The 24978-nt window shown below is 42.4% G+C and overlaps 1 protein-coding gene across 2 annotated transcripts in view; it reads right to left on the reverse strand.

Moving 5' to 3' along the window:
* LOC132821742 (histone-lysine N-methyltransferase MECOM-like) overlaps positions 1-24978 on the reverse strand; it is a 383016-nt gene that overhangs the window by 356954 nt on the left and 1084 nt on the right. The window lies entirely within an intron of this gene.

A 24978-nucleotide genomic window follows, 5' to 3' on the forward strand; every position in this document is an offset into this window, starting at 1 on the left:
ATGTGAAACTGGAAAAACCTATTTTTAAAATAGGAAAACATGAAATTTTGTCCAAACTCATGAAGCTCCAGGGTGCTGCAGGGTATTAGAAAAATATATCAAAAGATTTGAAGAGTATAGCCTGTCATCATCAGGTGGGTTCCAATAAAAATATTTGGCTACTCTACTTTTTCCCATCTGGTTTCATTGGTCTGCCATTTTTAATAAAAAACTTGAATTTAAACATTTTTGGAAATTTTTCAGAGCAGCTACCACCTCAGTTTTTAATGTTTATCACCAGTGGCATTCAACAACTCCTTCTGAAGTATGTTAGTGCCACCAGTTTAAATACTGCATCAAATCAATTTCAGATTTTAAAGCTTGGATGGTTTTTAAACTAAATCCAGTCTCTCTGAAGTCTGAGTGTAAACAGAAAATATAGAAGCTGTTGACTCTGTGTTTTTTAAAAAAAAGAAATGTACATCAGTTTCTCTCTTTGCATCATTCAGTAGCAAGAGATTATCGAGCACATGTGGATGCCCAGACTGCATAGAACTTCCACAAGAGGGAACTGAGGAATGGCAAATATATTCCATACCTCATTTAGAAAACCTTTTGTCTCAACTTATAAATTCTTGGCCAGACAGCGCAGCGATTAAGTATGTTTATATAACAGGTGTGGGTATACACACTGTGCAGCATAGTTTTGATATTACACATGCAATAAAGTATTGTACAGTTTAATCAAATTTTAATGTTTTATTATGGAAGACACATGCTGTGTAAACAAGCCAGTCAGCAGGACATCTGCAGAACATTGAACATATGCAGAATACAGCATTCATTGATCATCCTTTCCATCACCTGGTTAAAATTCTGCAGGAGTGGTATTGGTCAATGGAGGCATGAGTGTAAATGGACTGCTAGCTTTACATCACATTTGATTTTTCTATTCCACTGGCAACACAGTTAGCTAGGGCTGCTGGTTCACAAATAGAATTACTGGTGAAGGTTAATCCTACTGTTTTTCAAACAAATCATTCAACACTTTATAAATTGTTTGAATCAATGTTCTGTTCATTTGCATGTGTCTTACTCATGTTCTAGAAATCGTTGTAAAATATTATTGTGGTTGTGGAAGTTCTCAGCCTCCTCCCCACCCCCCCACCTCCCTCCAGGTTTTTGATGCAGTTTCCCTTGTGAAGGAAGCTTCACCAATCTGTACAATGTTGGATAGTGTGGTCATTCTATTCATTACACAAGAAGGATATTGGTGAGCAAGTTTTGCCTAAACCTCATCTCTCCAGAAGGTGAATAAAAATGTCTGTGCAACAGCTGCCTATTCTTTTAGATGATTGTTCAAATTTGATTTCCACTGCCCTGTCTCAACATCCAAATCACAAATGAGAGGGAAAGTGATTAACTTTAAAAATTATGCCGTGCATCATCTGCCTACCTCTGATATAAACTTCTAATTGACCTTTATTTTCAGTCATCAGCAGTCTCCATGAGCCAGTACTACTTCAGTGAAGATAAAGGTGGTTTTACAAACCTTAGCTGCAGATCCAGAGTGCAGTACGATGTAACGATTTGAAATTCTGTGTTAAAGGGAATTATAAAATAGGGAACAAAGAAATAGATGACCAGCAAAGTACATACTTTGATTCTGTGTTCACAAAGAAGGACACAAATAAGATACCAGAAATGTTGGAGAACACGAGGTTTAGTGAGAGGGAGGGAATGAAGGAAATCTATATTTGTGGAGAAATAATGTGGGGGAAACTGCTAGGATTGAAGACATATAAATCCTCAGGGTCTGATCATCTACATTCCAGAGTGTTTCAGGAAGTGGCCCTAGAAATAGGATGTGTTGAGAGCCAACTTCCAAGATTCCCTGGTGCAGATCCTATGGATTGGAGGGAATCTAATGTAACCCTACTATTTAAAAAGGGATATAGAGAGAAAACTGAGAACTACAGACCAGTCAGCCTGACATCTGGAATGGGGACAATGCTAAAGCCATTATAAAAGATTCGCGAGCAGAAGATTTAAAAAACAGAGGCAGAATTGTACAGTCAGCATGGATTTACAAAAGAGATATCATGCTTAACTCTTCTACTGGAACTTTTTGAGGATTTAACTTGCAGAGTTGATCAGAGGGAGGCAGTGGATATGGTTTAATTGGATTTTCAGAAAGTTTTTATTTAACAAAGTCCCAAGTAAGAGATTAATGTGTAAAATTAAAGCACATGAGATTGGAGGTAGTGCATTGAGGTGGATTGGCAGACAGGAAACTAAGCATAGGAATAAATAGGTATTTTTCTAAGTAACAGGTTGTGAATAATAGGGCACCAGAGGGATCAGTGCTAGGGGACCCCAGCTAGTCACAATCTGTATTAATGATTTAGATGAGGAAACTAAAAGCAATATCTTCAAATTTGCAAAGTTAGAAGTCATATGACACCAAGTTATAGTGCAACAGATTTATTTGAAATCTCAATCTTTCAAAGGTCTGCTCCTTCTTCAGGTGAATTGGAGGGAAGAACACAGGAACAACATTTATATACAGAAAGCTATTGGCACGATAATTCCGAGTAACTAAGGATGTCAAAAGTTAAGTATAAATAGTGCCAATGTATCTTTTGACACTCTTAATTACCTGGAATCGTCTTGGCATTATCTTCTTGACTATAGATTCTGTGCCCTCCACTTCAGCTGATGAAGGGGCAGCAATCTGAAAGCTTCTGATTTCAAATATATCCATTGGACTATCCGTTGTGTGACTTCTGACTTGGCCCACCCCAATCCAACACCAGCACCTCTACAACCAAATTTTCAGATGACACTAGGCTGGGTGGGAGGGTGAGCTGTGGGGAGGACGCAAGGATGGAGCAGTGTGATTAGGACAGGCTGGGTGAGTGGGAAAATGCATGGCAGGGCAGGGTACAATGGATAAAAGTGAGGAAGGCACATTGCTATCTAAATGGCTTTGAATTGAGAGAGAGGAATGTTCAGGGAGACCTCATTGTCCTTGTAAATCAGTCACTGAGACTAAACGTGCAGGTGCAGCAGACGAAGAGGACAAATGATATGTTGGTGTTCATGCTGAGAGGATTCGAGTACAGGAGCAGGGGTGTCTTGCTGCAATTGTACAGAACCTTGCTGAGACCACATCTGGAGCATTGTGTGGAATTTTGCTTTCCTTAGCTGAGGAAGGACATTCTGGCTATGGAGGGATTACAATGAAGATTTACCAGATTGGTTCCTGAGATGGCAGGATTGACATACGAGAGGTTGAATCCAGATGGGATTGTATTCACTGGAGTTCAGAAGAATGAGGGCATCCCATGGAAACCTATAAAATTCTATCAGGATTAGACAGGGTAATTGGAGGAAGGATGTTCCCCTTAACTGGAAAGTTCAGAATCAGGAGTCACAGACGAGGGATATTCTTAAATGGGGTGGGCCATTTAGGTCAGAGAGGAGGAAATGTTTCTCCATGCAGAGAATGGGGAGCCTATGGACTTCTCTACCAGAGAAATAGTCAAGGTCAAAACACTGAATGATTTAAAGAAGGAGGTGAACATAGCATTTGGAGGTGAAGGAATCAAGGATAGAGGGGAAAGAGGGACTAGGCTATTGATTTGGATGATCAGCCATGATCATAACAAATGGTAGAGCAGGTTTGAAAGCCTGAATGGCATACACCTGTTCTAATTTACAATGTTTCTACCAGAAGTTACCTCATAAGGCACTTCAATGTATCTAAGCGGTGTAGACTTTTGATTATGAATTTACAAATAAGGAACAAGAATAGGTCACTCAGCCTTTTGATCCCACTCTGCCTTTCAGTAAGATCACACCTGATCTGATTTTGACCTCAACCCTACATTCCTGCATATCTCCAATAATCTTTCATCCTTGCACTATTTTTATGTACATCTACTGAAGGGATTGTCTGAAAAACTTCCATAATATTTACTTCTCCAGTGAGACCTGATTGGAGGCCATTTTGACTTTGGTGATGGTATATAATGAATGGGATATTTTCCTATTCATGCTATCACGGGCTGGAGGCCTCGCTGTGAAGGCTAACATTGGTTACTCATCCTCAGTAGTCCTTGAACTGATTGGTTCTCCAGCGCATTTCAGAAAACAGTAATTGCCGTCAATCTGGAGTTACATATCAGTCAGACCAGGTAAGATCTCCTTCATCAAGGGAAATGAGTAAACTAGATAAGTGTGTGTATAGCAATCAGCAGTAGTCGCATTATCGTTATTACAGAGACTGGCTTTCAATTTCAATGTTTACTAATTTAATTTATTTCCTACCAGTTGAGCCCATGTCCTCAGAATACTGGATTACTGGATGACCAGACCAGTTACATTACCACAACATTCCCACCGTTCCATGTCTTCTCCCACATTGATCTTCGGGCCTTGTCTTTAACTATTTGATTTTACTTGTATTATTTGCATGTGGCTCAAGTACTAATCCAAAAATTATTACTTTCTGCATCTTTAATTTGATCTCTAGTTAAAGCAATAGGTCAAACTAAGGCATTCAGGAGGACATTGAATGATTATTTGGACTAAAATGGTATTCATTGATATGGGAAAAAGGCAAGAGATTGACATGAGGGAATAGAAGCAGTGCAGGTGTGATGGGCCAAATAGCCTCCTTCAGCACTGTTACAATTCTATGATTCTGTGAAAACTAGTTTTCTCATGCTGCTACTTTGCAGTAAATCCATGAGTGATTTGTTCCACCGAGAGGATGCTGTCTTCAATCCAAAAAGCATGTTTAGCCCCCAAGTGAATAGGTTTCAGTACCAGTGCAACATCACTTATGCAGGTAATATGTCCAAATGATGATGGACCTCGTCACTAATGTGTCCTATTGGCTGTTCGCAATGGGTAGTGTGCTCAGCCATTTCATGCCTGCAAGCCGAAGAATAATATGTCCACCATTTAATGTGATTCTGTTATTGGAGTGCAGGTTCATTGCTCCTTGAAAGTGGAGTCGCAGGTAGATAGGATACTGAAGAAGGCATTCGCCATGCTTTCCTTTCTTGATCAGAGTATTGAGTACAGGAGTTGGGAGGTCACGTTGCGGCTGTACAGGACATTGGTGAGGCCACTGTTGGAATATTGCATGTAATTCTGGTCTCCTTCCTATCGAAGGATGTTGTGAAACTTGAAAGGGTTCAGAAAAGATTTACAAGAATGTTGCCAGGGTTGGAGGATTTGAGCTACAGGGAGAGGCTGAACAGGCTGGGGCTGTTTTCCCTGGAGCGTTGGAGGCTGAGGGGTGACCTTATAGTGGTTTACAAAATTATGAGGGGCATGGATAGGGTAAATAGACAAAGTCTTTTCCCTGGCGTTGGGGAGTGAGGGGAAAGATATAAAAGAGACATGGTGTAAAGGGCCTTGTGAGGCAGCCGTGGTTTAGTAAGGAATTGGAGTCCCTTGTGAAAGGGAAGAAGGCGGCATATGTAAAGATGAGGCGTGAAGGTTCAGTAGGGGCGATTGAGAGTTATAAGGTAGCCAGGAAGGAGCTAAAGAGGGAGCTAAGAGAGGCGAGAAGGGGACATGAAAAGTCTTTAGCTGGTAGGATTAGGGAAAACCCAAAGGCTTTCTATAGGTATGTCAAGAATAAAAGGATGACTAGGGTAGGTATCGGTCCAGTCAAGGATAGTAGTGGGAAGTTGTGTGTGGAGGCGGAGGAGATTGGAGAGACATTAAATCAGTACTTTTCATCAGTATTCACTCAGGAACAGGACACTGTTGCTGATGTGAATATGGAATCACAAATAATTAGAATGGATGCCCTGGAAATATGCAGGGAAGAGGTGTTGGGAATATTGGAAAGGATGAATATAGATAAGTCTCCTGGGCCTGATGGCATTTACCCCAGGATCCTATGGGAAGCTAGGGAGGAGATAGCAGAGCCATTGGCCTGGATTTTTATGTCGTCGTTGTCAACAGGAATAGTACCAGAGGACTGGAGGATAGCGAATGTGGTCCCATTGTTCAAGAAAGGGAGTAGGGATAGCCCTAGCAACTATAGGCCAGTGAGTCTGACTTCAGTGGTGGGCAAAGTCTTAGAGAGAATGGTAAGGGATAAGATTTATGAACATCTGGGTAGGAATAACGTGATCAGGGATAGCCAGCATGGTTTTGTGAAGGGCAGGTCGTGCCTCACAAACCTTATTGAGTTCTTTGAGAAGGTGACCAAGGAAGTGGATGAGGGTAAAGCAGTAGATGTTGTGTATATGGATTTTAGTAAGGCATTCGATAAGGTTCCCCATGGTAGGCTAATGCTAAAACTTCGGAGGTATGGCATTGAGGATACATTAGAGGTTTGGATTAGGAATTGGCTGGCTGGAAGGAGACAGAGGGTAGTAGTTGATGGATTATGTTCATCTTGGAGCGCAGTTACTAGCGGTGTACCACAAGGATCTGTTTTGGGACCATTGCTTTTTGTTATCTTTATAAATGATCTAGAGGAAGGACTTGAAAGCTGGGTAAGCAAGTTTGCGGATGACACAAAAGTCGGTGGAGTTGTGGATAGTGAGGAAGGAAGTGGTAGGTTACAGCGGGATATAGATAAGTTGCAGAGCTGGGCGGAAATGTGGCAAATGGAATTCAATGTAGCTAAGTGCGAAGTCGTTCACTTTGGTAGGAATAACAAGATGATGGATTACTGGGCTAATGGTAGGCTACTTGGTAGTGTGGATGAGCAGAGGGATCTTGGTGTCCATGTACACAGATCTCTGAAAGTTGCCACCCAGGTAAATAGTGCTGTGAGGAAGGCATATGGTGTACTGGGCTTTATTGGCAGAGGAATTGAGTTCCGGAGTCCTGAGGTCATGTTGCAGTTGTATAAGACTCTGGTGCGGCCTCATCTGGAGTATTGTGTGCAGTTTTGGTCGCCATACTATAGGAAGGATGTGGAAGCTTTAGAACGAGTGCAGAGGAGGTTTACCAGGATGTTGCCTGGAATGGTAGGAAAATCTTATGAGGAAAGGCTGAGGCACTTGGGGCTGTTCTCATTGGAGAAGAGAAGGTTTAGGGGAGATCTGATAGAAGTGTATAAGATGATTAGGGGTTTAGATAGGGTAGATACTAAGAACCTTTTACCGCTAATGGAGTCAGGTGTTACTAGGGGACATAGCTTTAAATTAAGGGGTGGTAGGTATAGGACAGATGTTAGGGGTAGATTCTTCACACAGCGGGTTGTGAGTTCATGGAATGCCCTGCCCGTATCAGTGGTGAACTCTCCTTCTTTATGGTCATTTAAGCGGGCATTGGATAGGCATTTGGAAGTTATTGGGCTAGTATAGGTTAGGTAGGATTCGGTCGGCGCAACATCGAGGGCCGAAGGGCCTGTACTGCGCTGTATCCTTCTATGTTCTATGTTCTATGTTCTATGAGACCTACCGGGCAACTTTTTCACATAGAGAGTGGGACGTGTATGGAATGAGCTGCCAGAGAAAATGGTGGAGGCGGGTACAATTGCAACATTTAGGAGTCTTTGGATGGGTATATGAATAGGAAGGGTTTGGAGGGATATGGGCCAGGTGCTGGCAGATGGGACTAGATTGGGTTGGGATATCTGGTCAGCATGGATGGGTTTGACCGATGGGTCTGTTTCCATGCTGTACATCTCTATGACTCTATGAATTCAGACTGTGCTAAGAATTATATTGATAATTCTTGATAAAGATGTGTCAGGTGTGCAGTGTGATACATACGTATGTGCAAAAAGCTAAATATATCAGTACACAGGACTTTGCTTCATGCAGGGCAAAAGGGCTACATTGCACTTTCTTCACTGGGTAAACAAGAGTCATGTAAATTACCCATCTCTACTCCATTCGCATACCCACACCCAGACTAATTAGAATTCACCTGTCTGATCTGAGACTGACAGTTTACTATTCCGATTGTATCTCCATGACAATGATGACTCAACCAATTAGCACCTTCTTCTCATCTTGCCTCACCAAATGATGTAATTTTTGTTCCTGTGTCTTATAGTCTTATATTGATCTTGCCTTTTTCACATTTGTTTCTTGTCTCCTTGTCATGTTTATTGTAAAATGAAAGGATTGCCTGCTTTCAGCAATTTTTGTCCCTAGCTGCTCATACTAGCTCTGCTGAATTTCCTTCTTAATTTAATATAAGTGATTGGTATTGATGTAGACCATGACTCCTGGATCGTTCCTCTCCCACTCAAAGTTCCTCTGTAACTCTGAGGTTCCTGAGTTAGGCAAAAAATGTAGTCTTTTGAACTCACACATTTGGCTGCAAACATTAGTGTGGATTGCCTAATCATACTATCCCTATCATAATGTTTTCACAGACCCTACTTGAATGGGTCCCTACACCATGGTGTCATGGTCAATTTGTTTATCCTCCTTGCAGCACTCACTCTTGTCCACAATATTCCTAAAACCACATGTAGTTACTATGTGGAAGGTACACTGGTGTCCTGCAGTACCCATACCCTACAGCTGCAACACATCATCTGACCTGCCATCTTGGTTGTGTTTAATTTAATTGGTTATGTTCCAAGTTAGAAATATCAGTTTCCTGCTGTCTTTGATTATAAAAAGTAGCTTAATAAGTTATGCTGTGAACTTAATGCTGTCTAACTAGAAGTGCTGAATTAGAACAAGAGAATGAGGAGATTAGAAAGTAAGACATTTGAAAAGAACAACAAAATCATACAAAAACTGATAAATACTGTCAAGTTTAAGTTGTTCCACTTGAATTTGCAAACTTATTTTTTATCTACAATATAATTAACATTTTATTTTCAACAACTATTCTGAATATTTTTAAATATCAGTGAGGAATGAATTAATATATCAACCCTCTATTTGAATAAGGAGTTAATATAATAAACAAAGTGATTTCAGAGTAGTCTATTAGAAGGCGGCTTCAATCAAACACATCCACAGCTATCCACATGCAAACCTTTCTTTTCAATGCCTGAAGCTTTTGAAGTGTTTCGGACTTCTACCACAGACTTACTTAGCTATTAATCCCACCTCATACAACAGTATGGTTGTCTAGGTACTTCTCTGTTTACACAACTTCTTTCAAACACTGTTTAGACTGGCTGGTGCTTGCCCCACCTTTCAAGAGTCTTGATCCATTATCCTTTTAAACTCAACAATAATGACCCACAACAGACAAACATTCACTCTGTGATCCCTTGAACAAACTAGAGGTTATCCACAAGAGTTGTTTCACAATGTTTCAATGTGGTAGGAAGATGCCAGAGTCAGTGACTAAAGAGCATTGCTTTTGTAATGAGGCTGCCTGTCCTTTACTAGACAGATATAGTGAGGATAAAGGTTCAAATCTTCTCTGAAAGCAGACATGAATAAAATGTTTCAGAATGTATAAAAAACAGTAACTGTTCAACTTTACTAATGTTCAATGTTATTTTGACTACTTTAATCTTCCAAATGATCATAACTTTAAAAATTAGGAAAAGTTGAATGTTTGCTTCTTAGGTCATGGTTTTAACTCTGTGTAAAGGAATGGGTTTAAGCATGTGGTCTGCTTCTAAATGTGTACTGACAGTGTTGTACTCAGTATGATCTTGTTGGAACTCCCTCCTTCAATACCTCCAACTTATTACACATCTCTGCCATGAAACTGGTAATGTTTGAACAGCCCAAGGTGTAACACTCATGTCGTTGAGTCAAAAGGGTCATGGGTTCAAGCCTCACTCTGTAGATGTTCAGACATAATCCACACCAGCACTTCAGCAAAACAATGAGGAAGGGGCTTTCTATTTTGGGTGAAATATTAAATCAATACCCACTCTGGTGGATGTAGCTATTAAAAAAGTTGAGGGTTTCACCAGATGTCACGGTGAATATTTATCCTTTATCTAACACAACTGAAATGCAGCCTTTCTGGTCATGTCTCTCATCACTGTTTGTGAAATACTGTGGTCATACTTTTACAACAGTACCTCACTGCATGAAAGCACTTTTGGGCCTTTTAAAATCATAAAAGGTGCTATGGGAATGCAAACCTTTTTCTTTCCTTTAAATATCTTCTCAAGACTTCTCTTTTGGACCATGTCATAGAGTCAAACAACTTGGAAACAGACACTTCAATATAACTTGTCTGCGTTGACCAGGCATCCCAATCTGACCAAGTCTCATTTGCCAACACTTGGCCCATATCCCTCTCAACCCTTTCTTATTTATATATCCATCCAGATGCCTTTTAAATGTTGTAATTGTACCAGCTCCCACCACTTTCTCTGGCAGTTCATTCCATGCACACACCATCTTCTGCATGAAAAGGTTACCCCTCAGGTCCCTTTTAACAATTTCCCATCTCACCTTAAACCTATATCCTTTAGGTTGGGACCCCTCGACTGTAGGGAAAAGACCTTGACTATTCATCCTATCTATGCCCCTCATGATTTAAATACTACCATAAGGTCAACCCTATGCCTCCAATTCTCCAAGGATAAAAGCCCCTGTCAATTCAACCTCTCCCTGTAACTCACATCCTCCAGTCCTGGCACCATCCTTGCAAATCTTTCCTGCACCTTCTCAAGTTTCACAACATTGTTCCTGTGGAAGAGTGACCAGAATTGTACACAGTATTCTAAAGGTGACCTCACCAATGTTCTAAAGGTGACCTCACCAATGTTCTGTACAGCAGCAACATGACGTCCCAGCTCCTACACTCAGAGTTCTGATCAATAAAGGTAGGTGTGCCAAATGGCTTCTTTGCGACCCTATCTACCTGCGCCCAAACTTTCAAGGAACTATGCACCTTCACCCCTAGGTTTCCTTGTTCAGCAACACTCCGGTGGGCTTGACCATGAACTGTATAAATCATGCCCTGATTTACCTTACCAAATCACAACACCCTCATGTTTATCCAAGTTAAATTCCATTTACAATTCCTTGTCCCATGGTCCCATCTGATCAAGGATCCATTGTTCTCTGAGATAACTTTCTTCACTTTCAACTGCACCATGTATTTTGGTATCATCTGCAAACTTACTAACCATATATCCTTTAAGCAAATTGAAAACATGTATGTAAATGATGAAAATCAGTAGACCCAATTCCAATCAGTGGCACACAGGCATCAAATTCAAAATGCAGTGCTTTTGTGTCTTTAGACCTTTCTGCTAACTCTTGGAGACATTATACAATTGCAAACAAATGAAGGGGTCAGTCCATAGACCAACCTCTGCAAAATCCACATCATCTGTTGATATTTCTGCCACCTACAAATGGACCCCACTACCAGGGATATATTTCCCTCCCCATCCCTATCTGCTTTCCGCAAAGACGATTCCCTCCGTGACTACCTGGTCAGGTCCACGCCCCCCCAACAACCCACCCTCCCCTCCAGGCACCTTCCCTTGCCACCGCAGGGATTGCAAAACCTGCACCCACACTTCCACCCTCCCCTCCATCCAAGGCCCCAAAGGAGCCTTCCACATCCATCAAGGTTTCGCCTGTACTTCAACACATGACATTTATTGTATTCGTTGCTCCCGATGCGGTCTACTCTACATTGGGGAGACTGGACGCCTCTTTCCAGAGCACTTTAGGGAATATCTCTGGGACACCCGCACCAATCAACCCCACCTCCCCGTGTCTCAACATTTCAATTCTCCCTCCCACTCTGCCGAGGACATGCAGATCCTGGGCCTCCTCCATTGCCACTCCCTCACCACCCGATGCCTGGAGGAAGAACGCCTCATCTTCTGCCTCGGAACACTTCAACCCCAGGGCATCAATGTGGACTTCACCAGTTTTCTCATTTCCCCTCCCCACACCTTACCCCAGTTCCAACCTGCCAGCTCAGCACCATCCTCATGACCTGTCCTACCTGCCAATCTTCCTTCCCACCTATCCGCTCTACCCTTCCGTCCAATCTATCACCTTTATCCCCACCTCCATCCACCTATTGCACTCTTAGCTACCTTCTCCCCAGCCCCACCCCCTCCCATTTATCTCTCCACTTCGAGGCTCCCAGCTTCATACCTGATGAAGGGCTCATGCCTGACCTGCTGTGTTTTTCCAGCACCATTCTAATCTTGTCATAGACCACACATGTTCACTACATTGTGCTTACTCAATATCATTAAAATTGCACGTTTCTTCCTCAAGGCCGTTACCCTCTGGTTGATGCCCCATAATTATAGGACCAAGGAAATAAATCTTATTCATATTATCACATCTCACTGAAAAGGTTTCAGACCAATATGGCCAAGGTGTTGGTCAATCCACAATCTGCTCTGAAAACTGTGACCATAGTAGATAAGAACATCAATGACCTTCCGAATCAAACACTCTCAAAATTCTTTGAAAAATCATTTAGCCCTAACTCCCAATGTTAACAGATCCCTTACAAAACTGTCAAGAATCAGATTCAAATTAGCATCAAATCAGCTCTCCAATGTCAGCTACTCAACTTATGTCCAATCCATTCAATAGTTTTTGAGAAATATTGCTTACAAGCACACTAACAAAGCAAAAACATTGTCTCTGAGCAGGAGAGATAAATATTCTTGTTGATTTCATTAAAAGAGATAAGGCAGAACAAATCCCTACTCAAGTCAAGCCGAAAGGAAAGTAGTTTACTTTGGGTCAGGCTAATAGTGTGTCTAATGAAAGTGCAAATCATTGATCCAGTGATCAATTCTTTTAGTCAGAAATCAGGTTTGCTGCACACTGGGACACGGTGATTAAAAAAAAGGAACAAAAAGAATTCTTTTAATGGTCATATGAAAACAAGATGAAGAAAAACATTCTCTTCTCCAAAATGATGATTTTCGGCCCAGAATTTACTCAATTTTCAGTGCAACAACAGTGTAAGAGCTACGTAAGGCTGCTTTACTAAAGAAATTTGCATTTATGTAACTTACTTAATGTTATGCTAGTGCAAAGAATAAAGAACAAAGAAAATCTACCGCCCAGGAACAGGCCCTTCGGCCCTCCAAGCCTGAGCCGATCCAAATCCACTGTCTAAACCTGTCGGTCAATTCCTGAGCATCTGTATCCCTCTGCTCCCCACCTATTCATGCATCTTAAATGAATCTACCGTGCCTGCCTCTACACCTCTGCTGGCAACGCGTTCCAGACGCCCACCACCCTCTGTGTGAAGTGCTTGCCGCATGTATCCCCCTTAAACTTTCCACCTCTCACCTCTCGTTATTGAATCCTCCACCCTGGGAAAAAAGCTTGTCTCTATCCACCCTGTCTATCCCCTGCATGATTTTGTAAACCTTAATCAGGTCCCCCCTCAATCTCCTTTTTTCTAATGAAAATAAACCTAATCTACTTATCTATTTCTATATAGGCACATCTTTGATTTTTTTTTTGTCACCCCCCAAGTTTCCTTCAAAACTGCTCCACTTTGCTCATTAATATAATTCCACATAAATGAAAATAATCAGAGAAAACAAATTACTGTATTTATCGAGAGGCAAAACCCTGCTGGCCTTTAACATTAACTCTGTTACTCTCTTCACAGATGTTGCCAGATCTGTTAAGTATTTCCAACACTTTCTGTTTTCCTAATTATATTTATGTTTGATTTCAATGAGTGTAAATTTCTCTCACTGATACATGCATTTGGTCAAAGTGGTGTCAATCTCAATGCACTAATACATGTTCAGAAACATAAAGTTGCTCAATAACTTTGCAATTGGCTTACCCCTGTTCTTTGTAAAGAGAAAAACAGTTGAAGAGTTGCACAAAAGCTCTTTACATGTACATGATCACCCTAACGGTTACAACATTTCATGTTGGCTTCCATGTTGTGGTGTAGCCAAATTTCGTCCAACAAGAAACTTCAATGTTTAGCTTTAGGAAACCACCCACCACCCCCCAACCCTGCCCCAAGATTTCCCCAGGACATACACCCTTCCAGTATTGTCCTTTGTAAAGACTACACTCTGCTGGGACTGTGAGGCTGCAGAATCATCCAATTTATGTTCAGGGATTCCACTTCCTTTCTTTTGTATCTAAACAAATTTCCTTTCCAAATAAATGCTTTGATCCACAAAATCCTTGCCAAATTGGAAAAGGTTATGGGAAAAAGAAAAATATTCAATGTGTGATATCATCTTGGTAGCATTGCACACGCAAGTCGTGGAGATTTAGTACAGACAAGGTAATGTCAACAGCATAGAATACATTCAAACAATTTAATTTTAAGAGTGTTTTAAATTTTTTTTCCCTTTATTTATAGAAATGTTTAAGATTTCTAAAGTTATCACCATTCTGCAGAAAAACAGTGATAGCTGTTTCTAACTCTCTTCCACCTGGTGCAAGATTCACTGTTAATTTAAATATGATAGACTTATGTTTTGTGAAAGTAAAAACAATGACTGCGGATGCTGGAAACCAGATTCTGGATTAGCACAGCAGTTCAGGCAGCATCCGAGGAGTAATAAAATCAACGTTTCAGGCAAAAGCCCTTCAAGCAGAGGTCATAAGGAATATGGGCCAAAGACAGATCTGTGGAGTTAGACCACGGACCAGCCAAGATCTCATTGAATGGCAGAACAGGCCCAAGGGGCTGAGTGACCTACTCCTGTTCCTATGTTCCTGTCATTAATTGCATAATGTCACATGGGATTCTTTTCTGATACGCTTACTTATCTGAAAAATAAATCTAAAAACTTCAAGTAAAAAGTGAAACATTGTATATTATGATGTTAGCACAAAATGAGTTGCTGATAACAGGTTCTCCCTGACTGACAATAAATCCAAAGGGACTGCGTAAATACCGGCAAGTGTTCAACCAAGTCCTCTCTCACTAATATCACCCACTGAAATTTGTAGGTTTTAGCAAGAAATATCATAAGTAATTGGTCCTTGAAAGTATGGGTGACATTTAGCCTGCCTCTCAGCACCCCTTCCCCCCACCTGAAGAAATAACAGCTGCCATTTGCCAAGCCAGAAAAGGACCACGATTTAAGAAGGAGGTAAGGACAAGCTAGGGAACTATAGACCAGTGAGCCTGATGTCAGTTGTGGGCAAGTTGTTGGAGAGAATCCTGAGGGACAGGACGTACATATATTTGAAAAGGCAAGGACTGATTAGGGATAGTCAAAATGGCTTTGTGCGTGGGGAAATTATGTCCCACAATCTTGATTGAGTTTTTTGAGGGAGTAACAAAGAGGATTGATGGGGGCAGAGCGGTAGACGTGACCTAGATTGACTTCAGTAAGGTGTTCAACAAGGTTCCTGGTTAGCAAGGTTAGATCTCACGGAATACAGGGTGAACTAGCCATTTGGATACAGAACTGGCTCAAAGGTAGAAGACAGAGGGTAATGGTGGAGGGTTGTTTTTCAGACTGGAGGCCTGTGACCAGTGGAGTGTCACAAGAATTGGTGCTGGGTCCACAGCTTTTCATCATTTATAAAAATGATTTGGATGTGAATATAAGAGGTATAATTAGTAAGTTTGCAGACGATGTAGTGGACAGCAAAAAATGTTGTATTGGATTACAATGGGATCTTGATCAGATGGGCCAATGGGTTGAGGAGAGGCAAATGGAGTTTAATTTAGATAAATTTGATGTGCTGCATTTTGGGAAAGCAAATCTTAGAAGGACTGATACACCTAATGGTAAGGTCCTAGGGAGTGTTGCTGAACAAAGAGACCTTGAAGTAAAGGTTCATAGCTCCTTGAAAGTGGAGTCACAGGTGGATAGGATAGTGAAGAAAGCATTTTGAATGTTTTCCTTTATTGGTCAGAGTATTGAGTACAGGAGTTGGGAGGTCACGTTGCGGCTGTACAGGACATTGGTTAGGCCACTGTTGGAATATTGCATGCAATTCTGATCTCCTACCTATTGGAAGTATGTTGTGAAACTTGAAAGGGTTCAGAAAAGATTTACAAGGATTTTGCCAGGGTTGGAGATTTGAGCTATAGGGAGAGGTTGAATGGGCTAGGGCTGTTTTCCCTGGAGTGTTGGAGGCTGGGAGACCATATAGAAATTTATAAAATCATAAAGGGCATGGTTAGGCAAGGTCTTTTCCCTGGGATGGGTGAGTCCAGAACTAGAGGGCATAGGTTTAGGGTGAAAGGGAAAAGATATAAAAGAGACCTAAGGGGCAACTTTTTCACACAGAAGGTGGTGTGTGTGTGGAATGGGCTGCCAGAGGAAATGGTGGAGGCTGGTACAATTGCAACATTTAAGAGGCATTTCAATGGGTTTATGAATAGGAAGGGTTGGAGGGATATGGGCCAGGTGTTGGCAGGTGGGACTAGATTGGGTTGGGATATCTGGTCAGCGTGGATGGGTTGGACTGAAGAGTTTGTTTCCGTGCTGTACATCTCTAAGACTCTATTACTCTATTCCCCACCCAGATTGGAGATGGTACTATGGAAAGTATTCTTTTGCACCGTAGGTTGCTCTGTAATATTTGAAGACAATTTGCACGTTAACTTTGTAAATCAATCTGGATTAACCCACAGATGCCCCTGAGACATCTCCCTCTTTCCCCAAAACACCTGGATCCAATGTCCAGAAAGAGGTGAGAGCTCTGTGGGTAGATTCCAGCTAATTTGGACCAGGAATCCACTTGATTTACTGTCTTTACCAAAAACAAAACAAAACTCAAACTCTTGCAATGTCTTGTAGGTAAAAGCAGGACTTCATTTCTGAGAATTAGTCATTTTCTGTGAAAATCACTGACTCTACATCTGGGTGAACTTTGACATCTATAGTGGGTAACTGCCTCATTAGTTGCTTAATAAGCATTGAAGGATAATTATTGGTGGTGTGTGGTGATTGGTGGATATCTTTTCATTATGGCTAATGAAATCACTTTCATGGGACTTCCATATTTCAAAACCTTACATTCCAAAATGTCATTGCTAAATCCTTCCTATTGGATGTAGACGATTCAATCCTCCCCTTTTTTTGAAGGAAAAGGGAATTTTGACTCCAGAGTTCTTTCGTTAATTGATCCATTTGATGATCTGAATTGGGAAAATACAGGAACTTTGCAGCATAAAGGAAATTACTGAAAATTGTTGAATTTGCATCTCTATTGACTGTGATTAAATCAAATGTGAAGTACTGCAATATTAGACTATTTTGTTTCTGCATCAACAATGCGTATCATAATCAGATACTTAATAACATAAGAACTAGGCATTTCAGCCCTCGACCCTGCTCCACCATTTGATAAGATCATCTCAGCCACAATTCCATATCCTGCCTGCTCCCCATAATCCAGTCATCATTAGACTCCAGAGAAAGCCATTCCTTTGCTTTGTTCAGTGGCAATATATTGATTCAACCTGTGACCATTAGGTTCTCTTACAAAGTTCAAACTTCAGCCAAAACCAAAGAAAGGGTTTTTTTTAGTTCAAGATCAGAAAGACCATTTTTCAGCCTCACGTATGTGTGGAAATAACTCATATATCCAAATAAAAGTAAATATATTCGCACACCAACAATTTGATAGACAAATGCGATGGTCAAGACTGGGTGTATATAAAACTGTTTCACTGTATTCTATAGGACTGACTCTAAGATCAGCAGAATCCTCTTCAAACAAAACTTGGTTGCTTCACTGAAATTTATTATCCAACATCAAAATATTTGTATCATTATCCTCACAAACTGGTATCAAGTTTTCAACAAAAAATGCCTCCCCTATTTACAATCATTCAATATTTGGTGAAAACGAGCATTTAAGTTTAAATTGAGATTAAGTCGTGACTACTTGAAAATACTGTTAATTGCGTGGTTTATTCTAATGATGATGACAGAGAACATTCATACAGTGATTTTCTTGAAGTACAGTGGCACTTGAGTTGTATCAAATATATAACAGAACTTACACAAAACGACTCCACTAAAAGATTACAATTTAGAAATCATTGAAAAGCTTTTAGAAACTCAGTCTTTGCAGATTCTCTTTGGCGCTCTCCAGATAGAAAGAACATACCCCCATTACAACACTATCTCAACCCACACACAATTCAGTGAAGATTATTTAAAGATTAAAATGAATTTAAATCAAAGATTGTAAAAATGCTTCCAAGCCACTAACCATCCTGACCTAGAAATCTATGATGTTCCCTTCATTATTGTCAGGCTGAAATCTTGTAACTCACTCCCTATCAGCGCTGAAGATGTCCCTGTACCTAGCAGTGATACACAAAGGCACTCCTCAACACCTTCTGCAGAACAGTTAGGGGTAATAAATACTGACCAAGCCAATGACACTCACTTTTCATCAATGAATAAAACATTTTTTTCTGTGTGTGATCAATTCTGACCTGTTTAAAATGACCACACAAATTGATCTAAATCCATTTGTAGGTATACACAAAACTGGGAGATTTTGTTTCCTGCAAAAATGCACTTTATATATTTAAATTACATTTACACAATGTTTATTCCATATTATTAGTATTAAAGAACAGAAGACACTGCCGATGTTTCCTGACTCTATTAGATTGTACATTGAGCAGAAAGGGCAGTGATACCAGGTGAACTGCCCCTTCAGTGAGCCAGTACAGGTACAAGACACCTCCTCCTGCGCTGTAACAATTGCATTCTATTCTAAAATTTTTATCACTGATTATTTGTTCGATGCAGGAGTTGTTCTGGTGCCCTTTTCCCTGCATCATGCCACATGTAGGCACTACACTGTAAATGCAAGTATCTGGGTCATTAGTTTCTGACGCTAAACAATACACTTAATGGTGATACAAACTGTATATATATTCGTTCTAAAAATCCATAGTGACAAATTGAGAGCAGTATATGGTGAAATTCTTGCATTAATGAATGTATTTGAAGAGTGAAAAGCTTCAGAAATTAGATAAAACTGATGCCCAAAGTGTAGCGCTAACAGCTCTTAGGTCAGATTCTGTGCCTTATATCTCCGTCTTGCTCCCAAACTGTTGAATGCAAGTCACGCTAGTAATGAGAGCGCTGAGCGTTGGAGACTGGTCTTGAACTCCACATACTGTAATTGTTTCTAGTGCATATACAAAAAAAAGGCGTGTGTTTATTTTCGGACGCACTTACATTTCATTTTGGTCAGCTGAGTGTATGTGTAACGATCTGTGTAAAAGTTTCCTAGCTGTAGTTCCGAGGAATTTAGCAGTACACTTTCTATTTGCCCATTGCAGATTGTGGACTTTATTTCCACAGACATATACTTCATGCATTAAACATTACAGCTTTGGCCCGAGTTGGCAGATCCTAAGATTTGAAATTCCAAAGCGTGTGCAGGGATTGCTGATGGAGTTAACCTGACAATGTGACACAATTAGAGTGGTGCTGGGAGAGCGCAGCAGGTCAGGCAGCATCCGAGGAACAGGAAAAATAGACGTTTCGGGCAAAAGCCCTTCTTCCGGAAGGTCTCGCTGCTCCTCGGATGCTGCCTGACCTGCTGTGCTTTTCCAGCACCACTCTGAACTTGACTCTAATCTCCAGCATCTGCAGTACCCACTTTCGCCTGAAGTTAGACAGTACAGAGAAATAAGAAATTTCCCATTGTCTGTCCAGCCAGGAATAAGTCCCCGAGGACATTTGGTTGTGTGATCATACAGAGCTGTTGGAAAGCTCTCGTGACAAAACTATCTTCCGGTTCACAATATTCCCACTTTATCCATCCAACTAATGGAACCTGCAGTGTAGAAGTGGCAATATGGAAACAGATTATTTCCACTAGATTTCCTTTGATCATCCCATGTATAAGGGAGCTGTCCTGGGATCATTGTCCCCCTTTTTGCTTGAAGTTTTGGACCACTGTGATTTTCTATTTAGGATTAAGTTAGTTCCAAGATTTCATGATCAACTTGTTTTAAATCACTTTGGTCTCAGAGAGACCCCACTTTCCTTCTCAAACATATGGGTTGTGTTGTGTGTAACGATGGCTGTTCCAGGACGGGCAATCTCGCCGCTGGCCGTACCCACTCTCCGCAAAGCTATCCCTGTGAAGCGGCAGGGGCTCTCTCGAAGGGGGACTTACTCAGTCCGTCGGCCTGGCCGATGTTTCCAGCGCACATTTTAAAAGCCGACAACTTAATTGTTTCTAGTTCGTACTTCGCAAAAACTTTTTTTTTGGTGAAATTCGCGATGGGCCGGGAGCGAGAGAGAGCGGCCGGCCTGAGAATTGTACATCATCCCTGCTCCTCAACAGACTTTCTCCTGGTGTTTGGTCCCCGGGACATGCCGCTACAAATTAATCCTATACCTTGATGTAGAAAAATACAAAACACTGCTCTCAGCTCAGAAAGTAACTCCAGAGAAAGGCCCCAATGTTCACCCAGGAATGTGAAAGTCGCCAGTGAAGGGAAACTTTTCCCAATCCCTGTGATGTTTTCGCTCTGTCCCTTATAATCGCAAGGAGTTTCTTACAAGAAAAACAAATTACTCCGAAATTGCATTAATCGCTGCCTTGCCGAGCTGGGATATTTCCATTAGAAATGGCTGAATAATTTATCCGCAATAATTGCAGTAATATTTGAGGTCCCGGACTCCCCCTGGATCAGAGTGAGAGAAAGGGGCACATTATCGTGGGGAAACAGCACCCGGCTCCATTATCCGGCTCAGTCCCATTATCCGGCTCAGCCCCATTATCCGGCCCTGCCCCATTATCCGGCCCTGCCCCATTATCCGGCCCGTGCCCCATTATCCGGCTCAGTCCCATTATCCGGCTCAGTCCTATTATCCGGCTCAGCCCCATTATCCGGCCCTGCCCCATTATCCGGCCCTGCCCCATTACCCAGCCCGGGTAACAGCATGTACCCGCTGGCTCACTGTTGCACGGTTTGCTCTCAGTGGAAGTTCTCTGTTGGTTCCTGCTCTCCCCGGGTTCCCGGTGAGGCAGACAGACAGTAGGGCACCTGGGGGTCGGGGTAATGACAGCAAGTGGGTCCCCACAGCCACGTGGAGCACAGAGGGAGGGGTGGGGGCTGGGGGGGGGAATGAGACAGTAGGGATCAGGGGCTGCGCTCATTAAACTCCGCATTGTGTTGGGAAGCGTCCGCCTCCTCTCCCCTCCCTCTCTCCCCCTCTATCCCCCCTCTCTCCCCTCCCCCCTCCCCATCCCCCCACTGTCCCTGGCCGGGAGTGGGGTTGACAGTGAGACAGACCCCCGGGGTGTATCTGAGCCAGGACCCCTGCCTCCTGCCTTTGAGATCACCATAATGAGATGCTGAAGCTTATAAAAGAGGTGAAATAATTTTAAACACAGACACACAATGAGTTTATTTATTTAGAAAGTAGTTAAAAGTAGTCTGGGGATTGGAATATTCCGTGTTGACATTGCACAAGGCTGGCTTCTCGCCAGACACCATCCCAGGGGGAAAGCCAATGGACAGGGATCCAACCCCTCTCTCATTGCCCGGGACTGGATGGAAATCGGGATCTGCCCCTGCCAGGAGCTAGTGGGGAGGGGGGTTGGGGTTTATAGTTGGACAGTCCAGACCCTTCCTGCTCCCTCACACTGAGAGCCCCAGGCCTGGAGCGGTCAGTCTGTGCTGCCGCTGCCGCTGCCGCTGCCGCTGGGTGCTCTCCCGCATTTCCCGGTTTCTCTCGGGGATTCCCCCCACCCCGGGACACAGATTCAGCCCCCGCTCTCCTTCCTGGCTGAGTCACAGTGACCTGCTTTGGGAGGACACATCACAACCCGGACAGAATTAACTTTCAAACACACCGAGAGATGTTTTAACATCACCGCTCACAGAGTATTTTGCAAATTACAAGATTAAATTATTTTTAAAAACATCTGTCGCATTCTCGCTTGTGGATTGTTTTATCAGTTTTCTACCATCTCCATCCCTCCTTAATCCTTGAACATGAAGCAAAATAACCAAAGGTTTTATTTTAAATGTATTGTAGGCCAAAGATTTCAATAATGTCATTTGTTTTATTTTAAAGAGATTGGGAATGATGTGTTGGGGGGTGCTTAATGTTGATATCTGCAAAACCGCCAGCATCCTCCATTCATTCCCCCCCCCCCCCCACACACACACACACACACATCCCCCCATCCCCCCAACCTTGGACACTGTAAGATATGAATCCAGTTTCGGGGATACCTTTCCGGCCCGCGCTCTGTGCGGGGAAATAAGGTGCAGGGTAGAATTTGCACTCAGCCCTTGGCCTTCAGCAGAGTGACCTTACACCCTAAAACCAGACAGACGGGGGGAGTGTGGGGGGGGATAGGGACAAACATTGGGAAACTGCTCCCCCGCTCTGACCAGTATAAATCAAACCGTCCTCATTCAGAGAGAACCCACTCCACATGATGCAAGAAATTGCAAACGTCTCGAGAATAATTGTAGCTGTTTATATAAAAAAAACTAAACCTCTCCGTTTCATCTTGAAGTGAAGGGAAAACACTGCCCTGTATCAGGGACCGAGTTGTAACTTGTGCCGAATCAGAGATGGGACCTAGCGGTGGTTCATTCCCAACCGGGACCTAAAGGCATGTGGCCTGAAGGGTCTCATCTTCAAATCAAATTTACAGGCACATGCCCGTTAGCCAAGAGCCGGAAGGTTCCGATACTTTAATTCGAAAGTTTTCTCTTGAATGTTTTATCGTGAATTTACAAAATGCACCGATTACTCACAAGTCCGATGCGCCAAATATTGTTTAGCTTTTATGTAATCGATTCAGTTTGAATTAATACCCGTTTTTTTTAAAAAAAATGCGCAGTTCCAAAAGACATTTCAGAGAAAGGCTTTCAGCAGCGAGCAGCCGGTCACAGGCAACAAAACCCAAAAACAGTTCGAGTTCAGGTCGGTAACAATACGGGCTCTCTCAGAGCTGCAGCCTGCTGGGGTTCCGGAGACTGGGGTGTTGTGTGTCTGTGTGTGTGAGGAGGGAGTGGGAGGATGGGGGAACCCCGCAATTATAGGAGACTGAATTGGTGCTGAATTCAAAATAGCCGCAGAACGACGGTGTGTGGGAAAGCCGAGCACAGAGTGAGCTGAGAACTTCAAATACATCGCCAGGTACTGGGAACAATCTCCCACAACATCCAACTCACCGCCACGTCAAATATATCCTCACTATGTTTTCATTTCACCCCAAAAGCAGGACAGCAGCCCTACATCACAATCCCCTGCCAATACCCCCACAGAGAGCAATTAAAATGTAACAAAACATTCTGATCTGGGGCGCTGCCGCTGTCTGATTTCCTATCTTACATTGAAGTCGCTGTTGGTGTACTGTCCATTTTTATATGAGAATATGGTTAACGCTGAACCATGCGTTAGCTTCGGAACACAGCGAAAAAATGATTGAAGACAGATGATACCGCTGGGAAGTTTTTGTAAAAGTCGCGATGAAGGGAAAGCCTTCCCACAAACTACACGCTGCAGTCTGACTCAACCAGAAAACCAAACTCAGAGAAATCAAACAATTAATAATTACAAAACCTAAAGAGTGGTGCGGTTTTCGGAAGTTAGAGGTTACGTTGTATTTTTGCATTCACAATTTAGACTCTGTATATTAAGGAATTTTGCTGTTACCAGCTGCTGGAAAAACAGTGTATTGTTTTCGAAATCCTATATACACCGAGGTGAAATTACTACACAATTACTCAGTGTCTCCGACTGGTTTAAGATGGTAATTTCCTAATCAGAATAATCTTCAGGAAAGTGAAAAGTTTGCCGACACAGTGGGGGACCCTAAACAACCTGTCAATTCACCGTCATGTTCAAGACGCGTTATTAGACACATTTAGAAAAGATATGTCTGTAGTTATCAGTTCCAGAGAAGATTGATCCTCCCTAAGTTTGCTAACAGGATAGTGAGCACGTGAAAGATTAGCTGTGACTTAAATTTGGGGCCGTGTGAAGGAGCCGGGTGGACAAGGTCAGAAGTCAGGTTGTAGTCCAAAGGGTTTCTTTGAAATCACAAGCTTTCTGAGCACCGCTCTCAAACAACCCTGTTGGGCTAAAATCTGGGGTCGTGTGACTTCTGACTTAAATTTAAGGAAGAGAGAATCTGGCCAGAGGGTCGGGTCTTCAGTGAAGCGTCGGTTTGAAGAGGATTTGTAGGAATCTATTGGTCAAGAACAAACGCTGGTGACAGAAAGGCCGTGAAGGAGAATACCGTGGAAAGTTACAACCCAATTCTTTCCTCAATTGTCCTAAATAAAACATTTTTGTGAAATCACTAGCCGCGTGTAAGTGTGTGTTTTTGGTGACACTAGCGGATGTACAGCTCCTGCAGGCTTCCCGCGCGGCGCTGTCGGCTTTCATTTTCCCGCGAAGTTAAATCGCTGCCTCTCAGAAAGTGCAAAACACAAACTTCTTGTGGATTTGGGAAATCGTACGCCGTCTAACTCGGTAATCAATAACCCAGAGCCAAGTGTCAGAGAGCCTTCCGGGCGGGCTCTGAAACACACACTGTAAACGGGCAGCTGTTGTCGCTCTCTCTCTCGGCATGTTTACCTCTTTGCTGTTAGTCCTGGCCAGACAGCAGAGAACTCACCTGCCCCCCTAGTGCGGGCAAGACACTCACTCTACTAACTCTGTACCCCAAACTAGCCGCTTCCATTGCAGACCCAACGTGAAGCTGTTGGGAAATTGTTTAATTACATTGCAGGTTCAGCGGCTCAAACATGTCGCTTTTCTTAAACAAATCCCCTTTTAACCAGCTTTCAGTTCTATATCATACGCTTGATTCGCTTTACAAAAGAAACCAGTTTTAAAAGGAACTGGCCACATGCTCACTAGTGGAAATGTCATGCCAACAATTACTTGGAAGCACGTTTTCAGTGTAAGGGCTGTCTAAGATGTTAACCGGAGGAGCTCGGAATCGTTACCGAACATCAACCCGACAGTAACATGGTCAGTCTGTTTATCGCGACTTGGTGTTGGCAGAAAGCTACTGCAAACCTGAGGCACACACAGACACAGACACAGATCCCCCCGACCCCCACCACACACACACACACACACACACAAACACACACACAAACACACAAACA

Source organism: Hemiscyllium ocellatum, chromosome 13 (assembly GCF_020745735.1).
Source record: "Hemiscyllium ocellatum isolate sHemOce1 chromosome 13, sHemOce1.pat.X.cur, whole genome shotgun sequence".
In the NCBI taxonomy this organism is placed as follows: domain Eukaryota; kingdom Metazoa; phylum Chordata; class Chondrichthyes; order Orectolobiformes; family Hemiscylliidae; genus Hemiscyllium; species Hemiscyllium ocellatum.